Genomic DNA, 10,000 nt, shown 5'->3' on the forward strand with positions numbered 1-10,000 from the left:
CCACTCAGCATAAAAGGACAGCAGTAATGTGGCCACTCAGGATAAAAGAACAGCAGTAATGTGGCCACTCAGCATAAAAGGACAGCAGTAATGTGGCCACTCAGCATAAAAGGACAGCAGTAATGTGGCCACTCAGGATAAAAGAACAGCAGTAATGTGGCCACTCAGCATAAAAGGACAGCAGTAATGTGGCCACTCAGCATAAAAGAACAGCAGTAATGTGGCCACTCAGCATAAAAGGACAGCAGTAATGAGGCCAATCAGCATAAAAGGACAGCTATAATGTGGCCACTCAGCATAAAAGGACAGCAGTAATGTGGCCACTCAACATAAAAGGACAGCAGTAATGTGGCCACCAGCATAAAAAAGGACAGCAGCAGTAATGTGGGCCACCAACATAAAAGGACAGCAGTAATGTGGGCCACCAAGCATAAAAGGACAGCAGTAATGTGGCCACTAACATAAAAGGATTATCAGTGTCAGTGGCCACTCAGCATAAAAAGGACAGCAGTAATGTGGCCACTCAACATAAAAGGACAGCAGTAATGTGGCCACCAAGCATAAAAGGACAGCAGTAATGTGGGCACTCAGGATAAAAGAACAGCAGTAATGTGGCCACTCAGCATAAAAGGACAGCAGTAATGTGGCCACTCAGCATAAAAGAACAGCAGTAAAGTGGCCACTCAGCATCAAAACAGAACTCATTGTCAACAGCTTTAAGACAGTTGTTGATAATCCAATGTCACCAATCACCAATCTCATGATTTCCTCAATAACATTCTCGTGTCGTGGTTTATACACATGACACCAATCACCTGTATTAAACAAATGACTCGGCGGCAATCTGTAATAATACATCTTAAATAACGGGTTAATTAAAGTAAATCTGTTAATTCTTCATCATACAGTACAGTGTTACCAGAAGAGACAGAGAGAGATGTGATAACGCGAAATAAGATCAGAAAATAAACAAGACAGGCGTATGATTCATCAGTGTTCAGGTGTGTCGCTCCTAACAGTCTATGCAAACAAGAGTCCACCTTGATATCAGTACAGTACTCCTGGAGAACACGTGGGTGAGCTAATCTGACAACAGCCCTAAGAAAAGATAGAATATTGTAGTACAGTCACCCAAAAAAGTCCTGTCGCGAACCACGATTCAGACTCGTGAACCCGAAGCAGTAAACACTGATACATTATTCTGTCCATAAATGCTTCGGATTCAAGAGTCTGAATCTCGGGGTTCATGTTTCGCGACAGGACTTTTTTGGGTGACTACATACCTGTCAAGGAATCCCGCCTGTATCACTAATTTAAGCATCTTAATGATTTATTTACAGCTATCATTTATTACTATTCCGCAAGGTAAATTAATGACAGACGCGCGCGCGCGTGTGTATGTGTGTATGTATGTGTGTGTGTGTGTATGTATGTGTGTATGTGTGTGTGTGTGTGTGTGTGTGTGTGTTGTAAATCCAGTATCAGCACTTCCCTAAGCGATGTACACAACACCCAACTCAGCAACTCGACTCCAGCGTTTCATCCTAAGAGACATGATGACCTGGCAATGAACTGACTAGTTTTAATGAGCACATGAGAGGTATGCCTAAATTAAGGAGATAATGAGCAACACTACTATATAAGTGCATGAATGTTTAAGACTACGTGTGATCAGGTGAGAGAACATTGACAGACGAGAGGAACTGGTTCATCTGCCCTCAACTTTCATCTTTGTAAAAACGATTTCTGCACACTGACTCTGCTGACTAGTGAATAAATGTTGTTAAAAATGCAAGTTCGTGTCATGGGAGTTATTCTGTGACGTGAGGAGTCAAGGACAAGTGTGGGTGAGGTGGGTGGGTGGGTGGGTGGGTGGGTTGGTTGGTTGGTTGGTTTGTTGGTTTGTTGGTTGGTTGGTTGGTTTGTTGGTTGGTTGGTTGGTTTTTAGTTTGTTTTTTTGTTTTAGTAATACATCAAGCGCACATAACTGTCTCTCTTTTATGGATGAGCAAAATTTAAAGTAATCATTGATGTCTTGTTTGGTAAGATGTGGTGAAAATTCAAATATCACCACCACCAAACCAACCAAGGCATCATCACTACGGATCCCTATAACAGCCCAATCCAAAACCACTGTAAAAAAAATATCAACAACTCGAAGTTAACCTGTGTGTTCACTCCCTGCCAATCTTGCTGTTGTATTGTTACTATGTTGAAATTCCCAGTTAAATAACCCTCTTCCCCCCTTGTTATTAAATATTATATTTGCACCACTTATTATTTATAAATCAAGTGACTCATTCCCCTATTATGTATCTTCATCTCTGGTGACTGTATTTCCATCCCGTTGGCCGCCTTGTTCTTTAAATAAACCGTCATTATTATTATTATTACTCAGTCCAACAAATAGTCTCATCCTTACTATCAGAACCTACAAACATTTCCCCAGCGTAGCTAACTACCACCACCAACCCACACAAACAGCCACCACTTGTTTCTCCCTGTAACATCACCAACACGACACAACAATCAACCAGCTCACTGGGAACACGCTCGCCCAGCCAGCCAGGTCGCCACGTGTACTGCTTCACCTGCCCAGGCCACCTCATCACGACTGCCGCACACAGGAAACATAACAGTATCCCTCTCCCCCCTGGCCTCTCATGAGACGTGGCCAACAAAACACACGTTCACTTCTATTTCATATTAACTAAACAACAAGAGTTCGGAGTATGGTATGCAGTATTTTGTATGTCGCTAATTCTGTAGCTGTACCCTGTAATAAGGTGCACAGGTGCGTCAATCCAAGACCACCTGTGATTAGTTACATCCACACCTGTGTGATGTAGACGGCCGTGTAAATCTGGTGACGGGCTGGAGGAGGATATTTTAAACCTATTAATCATGGTAATTATGAGAGTAACTGAAAGTTGACGCCATGAAGGAATTTTACACTTAACATCTGTCCTGTGGCTCACTCTTCGAGCAAAAAGTTGTTACAGGCGTATTGGTACAGTACAGTACAGGTCTCTGACAATGAGTCATATAATTAATTGGCATTAGGCCTATCATAAAGAGTCGACAACTGGTTAAGACTGACAAACGTGTATTGTACTCGTCACAACCCACAGTAGGCAAAACAAGTTAAAACAGAGTAGATATAATTAAAAATATTGACTAAATCACCCAAATATCCTCAAAATGAATTAAGAGTAAATGTCTCCCGACCGGACACCCAGCTGAGGGGCAGGACAGCACACCACCTGTTTTATCCCATTAAATGTGATTGATCTTATTCCCAGTGCAGAACTTACTGTACACGGTCTGCTGAGCGCGGGCCCCTCTCAGACCCGAGTCGTATTTAAAAACGTCTAATGTCCAAACAGTATGTCCTTATCTACAAAAATAAATATATGATTTCAAACACTTAATATTAATCTACACCTGACCAGCCAGGAGTGAATCCATGATATCGTGTGTGTGTGTGTGTGTGTGTGACCAGCCAGGAGTGAATCCATGATATCGTGTGTGTGTGTGTGTGTGTGTGTGACCCGCCAGGAGTGAATCCATGATATCGTGTGTGTGTGTGTGTGTGTGTGTGTGTGTGTGACCAGCCAGGAGTGAATCCATGATATCGTGCGTGTGTGTGTGTGTGTGTGTGTGTGTGTGTGTGTGTGACCAGCCAGGAGTGAATCCATGATATCGTGTGTGTGTGTGTGTGTGTGTGTGTGACCAGCCAGAGTGAATCCATGATATCGTGTGTGTGTGTGTGTGTGTGTGTGACCAGCCAGGAGTGAATCCATGATGATAATAATAATAATAATAATAATAATTAACGGTTTATTGAAAGAGCTTGGCAGCCAGAAGGCTGAAAATATACAGTTACATATTTGGGGAATGGGTTACGAATTACAAATAATATACAAGTAACATAAGTGACACAAATAAGACATATAATAACTAGATGGGGAAAAGCTCAAACTACAGTTCATTTCAACATAGTGACAGTGTAAGGAGTAGTGTTTACTGGGAGTGAATACACTGATTTATTACAAGTTATTGATAATTTTTACAATGGTTGGGACTGGGCTGTTCTTATAGCGATCAGTTCGTGCACGTATGGGCTGGATGCGGTTGTGGTGTCGAACAGCAATTCTCGGACAAGGGATCTCAGGTGGTAGTAGGAGCCGGTGTCGGGGATGGTGTAGAAGCTTCTTACCAAATTTGCAGATGAGGTCGTGGTGATGGTCAGTGAGAGTCGAAAGGGTCAGTGTGTTGAGCGCTTCTTGATATGTGGAGTAGGAAGGGGAGAGAATAATCTTGCATGCCCTCTTTTGCACTTTTTCTAGGTGTTTACATTGTGTGGCATTTAGGGAGGAAGACCAGGTGGGGGAGGCATAGGTGAGCTTGGGAAGTATGAATGTTGTGTAAACACTGAGGACCTCGTGTGCAGGAACTCCGAGGGACTTGAGTCGGCGGAGGAGGTGGAGACGGAAACTGGAGGATTTGACAACTTCACTGACGTGTGGTTTCCAATTTAGTTTGTTGTCTATGGTGACGCCGAGGAGCTTCGTGGAATCTACAACCTGGAGTGTGTTCGGACCTAGAGTAATGGAAGGAGGTGGGACAATGTCGGAGAGAGGTTGATGTGCATAACCATGGTCTTGGTATGGTTGATGGTACGACTATAGTTGATGGTATTTGGATTTTGGGGCCTGTTCAATAAATCCTGAAGGGCAGTATAGTTAGAACGGTATTGGCAGCTGATCCCCAATGGTGGAGTCGTCGACATATTTCCAGCGAGCAGGGGGGGGTTTCTCTTGGGGCATCATTGATGAGCATAAGGAAGCAAGTGGTCCCATCTTGGTGCCTTGGGGGACGCCACAGGTGGTGACTGAAAGGTGGAACGGCCCCTCAGGCGTACAGCAGCGTCGGTCACTGAGGAATCTGTAAGCCATGGTATAAGACTTCTCCGAAGCCCGAGGTCAATAGCTTTGTTGATGATTATATTGTGGTCGACTAGGTCGAACGCTTTGGTGAAATCAATGAAGGCGACAGCTACAGACGTTTCTCGTTTCTCGAGATGGCGGTATATGTAATCGAGAAAGCTGACAAGACAGTGAGTGGTGGAGGAAGTTTTCATGTTGCCAAATTGCTGAGGGTCTACGACTCCTGCAATATCAGCATAAGCCCAGTCGAACACAAAACTTTCACAGATTAGGCTGGGTATTAGGGTGATTGCAATAGGTCGTAGCTGATTTAAGGATTGTGGGCTGGTTGACTTGGGCACTGGTGATACATAAGAGGTCTTCCAGTCAGCTGGGCATCTGGCTTGACTGAGAGAAGCATTGATGATGGAGCAGAGGGGTTTAGCAAGCTCCGGGGAGAACTCCTTGAAGAGTTTCATTGGTAAGTCAATGGGGGTGGTAGAGCGTTTTAATTTTAGTGTGTGTGTGTGTGTGTGTGTGTGTGTGTGTGTGTGACCAGCTAGGGGTGAATCCATGATATCGTGTGTGTGTGTGTGTGTGATGTGTGATCCATGATATCGTGTGTGTGTGACCAGCCAGGTGAATCCATGATATCGTGTGTGTGTGTGTGTGTGTGTGTGACCAGCCAGGGTGAATCCATGATATCGTGTGTGTGTGTGTGTGTGTGTGACCAGCCAGGAGTGAATCCATGATATCGTGTGTGTGTGTGTGTGTGTGACCAGCCAGGAGTGAATCCATGATATCGTGTGTGTGTGTGTGTGTGTGTGTGTGTGTGTGTGTGTGTGTGTGTGTGTGTGTGTGTGTGTGTGTGTGTGTGTGTGTGTGTGTGTGTGTGTGTGACCAGCCAGGAGTGAATCCATGATATCGCTGCCTTGGGGATTAACCTTGGCAGGTATAAGGCTACGGGAGTAAACCCCGAACAAAAAATTTGCGGTGGAGCCCCACATCAGGCAGACATGCTTACAGAGCTCCAAGAAGACCCCAACGGTGGTGTAGGCGGAAGAGGTGACTACCATGGAAACCCAACGACTACACCGATGGACGAAGCCAATGCCTGATGGACAGGCTACTAAGGCGATACCCAACAAACTGGGCTATCGGCAGTCCATTGCAACTCTCCCTCTCCCCAGTCGTTGCAACACTTGCACCACTGGATCAGGAAAAGGGAGAGCCAAGATGTGTGGTTGCAGGCTGCGCTCCTGCCTCATCACATAAATCAACTCACGCGCAACCATAACCCAGCTCATCATCATCAAAACCCCTATACCCCCCAAAAATCCTATGGCGATGGACGAGTGGCGACGGGGACAGGCAGATATGACTGCCGGGAGTCTCTAGGCACAACTCTGGACATGGGCGGCACATATAAGATGGTCGTTTATGCACTGGGATCTAGGCAGCAGAGCAATCCGGTCCTGTCTGTGCGACTGAACAGCCCTTTCGAGGAGCCATTCTGCTCACCCTACATGGGGAGGGGGCTAGAAAAGGTGCCCTAACGTAGCCTGCCTAAAAACCCAACCTGACTGGGCAACCGCACCCAGTAAGGTCATCCTTATGCGGACGAAAACACAATCAAAATCACAGATCCAAAAAAAAAAAAACCATACAACCTCTTATAGTCGCTGCATGGAATGACAGGACCCATTTGGATACTGGCACAAATGCACGTCCTAAAAGAAGAACTGCCATTGTGGCAAAAGAGCTGGCTCGGTTTAACATCGACATAGCAGCCATCAGTGAGTTCCGGCTCCCAGATGAGGGCCAACTCACAGAACGGGGGTCTGGCTACACCTTCTTCTGGAAGGGTAAGCCTGCTGCGGAGAGAAACAGCATTTATGGAGTTGACTTTGCCATCCGCCAACGCATCTTAAACAGGCTAACTGAAATGCCTATTGGGATCAACGAGCACCTCATGACGCTTCAAGTCCCACTGAATCACTCACGTCATGCCTTCTTCATCAGTGCATATGCCCAACACTGGATGCAGATGACATCAAGGAGGCCTTTTACGCTGACCTCGACAGAGTGCTAACCTTTATCCCCAGAGAAGACAAGGTTGTGCTCGTTGGTGACTTCAATGCCAGAGTTGGCAGGTAACCATAGGGAGAAATGGACTAGGCAAGTGTAATCCCAACGGCCTACTACTCCTCAGCAAGTGTGCTCAGAACCTCACTATCACCAATACCTTGTTTAGGCAGACCGACAAGTTCAAGGGTTCGTGGCACCACCCATGATCCAAACACTGGCATCTCATTGACTACATCATTGTCAGAGAAAGAGATCGCCGAAATGTCCTCTTCACCCGTGCCATGCGTGGCTCAGACCACTGTGACACTGATCATCGGCTAGTCAGAGTCAAGATCTCACTTCATGTCGCCCCAAAACGGCGTAGGCAGCAAGCCTCCAGAAGAGGTTTTAATACTAAGCACCTGGAGGATCCAGTGGTAGCACATGCTTTTAGAGAGCAGCTCAAACATAGGCTTATAAACAACCTAACAGCAAACAATGTGATTCCCAGTGCCAAAAGGGATACTCTTGATACTGTTATGACAAAAACCAGCAGAGAGAACCTCGGCCAGTCCAAAAGAATACACCAGGACTGGTTTGATGAAAATGACCCGGCAATCAAAGTACTCATCGATGATAAACATGCTGCTTTTACTGACTGTCAGAACAACCTTCAGTCTCGGACCAAACCTGATACCTTCCGCAAGAAAAAAGCGGCAGCCCAGCAGGAACTTCACAATCTAAAGAACGACTGGTTAAAAAATAAAGAATGTGAAGCACCAAAACTTGCAGATCAGCACAAGACGCGCAAATTTTTCATTTTCACTAAAACATTTTATGGGCCAGTCACTTGTGTTGCAGCCCCCCTCCGCTCATCTGACGATAACCACATAATTTTTTTTTCATTTTTGTATTTATTATTATTAGTAGTGTTATTATTATTATTGTTATCATTATTACTTTATTTTACTTTTTATTATAAATTTTATTTACTATGAATTGCTATATTATTATTACATTTTTGCCCCCCAGGCCCCCATGTCGGTCAGTGACTGGCGCCCGGATGGGCAAATCCCTGTACTGTATTAAAAAACAAAAAAAAAACAAAAAAACAAAAAAATATATATATATATATATATATATATATATATATATATATATATATATATATATATATATATATATATATATATATATATATATATATATATATATATATATATACAGTATATATATATATATACAGTAAACCCCCGCTTTACGCGGTTTCACTTTACGAGTTTCCACGTTTACGCGATACCCTGCCGAAACCAGAATGCTCACTTTCCGCAGTGTGTGTGTACCCTTTTACGCGGAGAGCGGCGCGAGCAGGGAGCGCACAAGGTCGTCCAGTCATCAAAACGACATCAAAACATTACCGAGTTCTTCACCCACCACCCACCACAGCCGGCCCAAGTCAGTGATAGTGATAATGATAGTGAGGATATGGACTTATATGGACTTTGAGGGGTTTGATAAACAGGCCCTGCAAGCCTCTGTGGTGGATAGTGATACAATTGGCACAAGTGATACAGGTGAGGGCCAATAATCTGCCCTCTGCCTCGGAACCAACCCCACATCCCCGTGTGCCCAGCCATCTTTTCTGCTAATGTAAGTGTTAAAAAACCTAATATTATTGATATATCTCTTAATTATTAATTGTGTGTGCATACCATCATAAAATTAAGAAGTTATTTTTACTACAACGTAGGTATTGTGTCTGAAAAAGTGGAGTTTGGGGGTCGGCCCGGTCTCTATTTCAATTAATCCCATATGTTATGTTGTTCATTTTACGCGGGCCGCCGTGGTTTCAATTGACAGAGTAAAGTGAGGGTTCACTGTATATATATATATATATATATATATATATATATATATATATATATATATATATATATATATATATATATATATATATATATATATATATATATATATATATATATATATATATATATATATATATATATATATATATATATATATATAGTGGCGTGGATAAGATGAAATCTTGATAAAATCACGCGGGAAAATGGAAACAGCGAATTGCCTTGGCTTTAAGTCTTTATTCTTGAATAAAATAAATATATATATATATATATATATATATATATATATATATATATATATATATATATATATATATATATATATATATATATATATATATATATATATGTAATATTCAGAAATTCAGAGTAATTTGAAACGCCGCGCCTTGGGCGATGCTGAGTTCAAGGTCATCTGAGGGAAGACTGAGCTCCCCGCACGTAGCGACAGGTTGTGGAACTAGGCCTATACGATACTAAATGTAATTTACCGAATTAATATGGAGGCGAATTATGAAACTAAATATCAGTTATTAAATTAAAAGTAATGATAGATCGTTTATCAGTCTGAATAATGTTACGGGTGTCCCAAGAAAGTTATTAGTTAGGCGGAAAATATGTCACGTAGGCCCAAGCTAACGCCTTGAGAGGACACGAGGCTGGCTAGTCCTCAGTCACGTGAAAGCGATCGGACCAACAAGACGTCCCTGCGCGTCCGTCCACAGAAATAGTCACGTGGCCTAGTCACCTGTGTTGCGCTATTGCAGTATAACAAGTAAGTCTCATTCGATCTCAGATAGGGCAGTGATAAAGTTATCAAGAGCTAACAGTGAGTTAATTTCAGGGTTTCCGTCAGAACCCACTTGACTGCGAGAGATTGACTGCCGTTGGAGACTGCCGTTGATGATTGAGGAATGGCGATTGTCGCCGTTGAACCGATCAGTGTAGGCTTGTCACTGTTTAGCGGGGTAGCAAAGAAGCTCTTGAGTGAGCCTAGCCGTCTGGGTGCCCAGCTAACGACGGGACGATCGTTGGGGTCATCAGCTCTCCTCTACCTCGGCTCACAATACCACATATCTCAAACAGCTTATTGAAACCCTTTTGCTAACGGGAAGCTAAAGCTTCCCTCAACTGTAC

Source organism: Homarus americanus, unplaced genomic scaffold (genome assembly GCF_018991925.1).
Source record: "Homarus americanus isolate GMGI-L3 unplaced genomic scaffold, GMGI_Hamer_2.0 scaffold36188, whole genome shotgun sequence".
Classification (NCBI taxonomy): Eukaryota; Metazoa; Arthropoda; class Malacostraca; order Decapoda; family Nephropidae; genus Homarus; species Homarus americanus.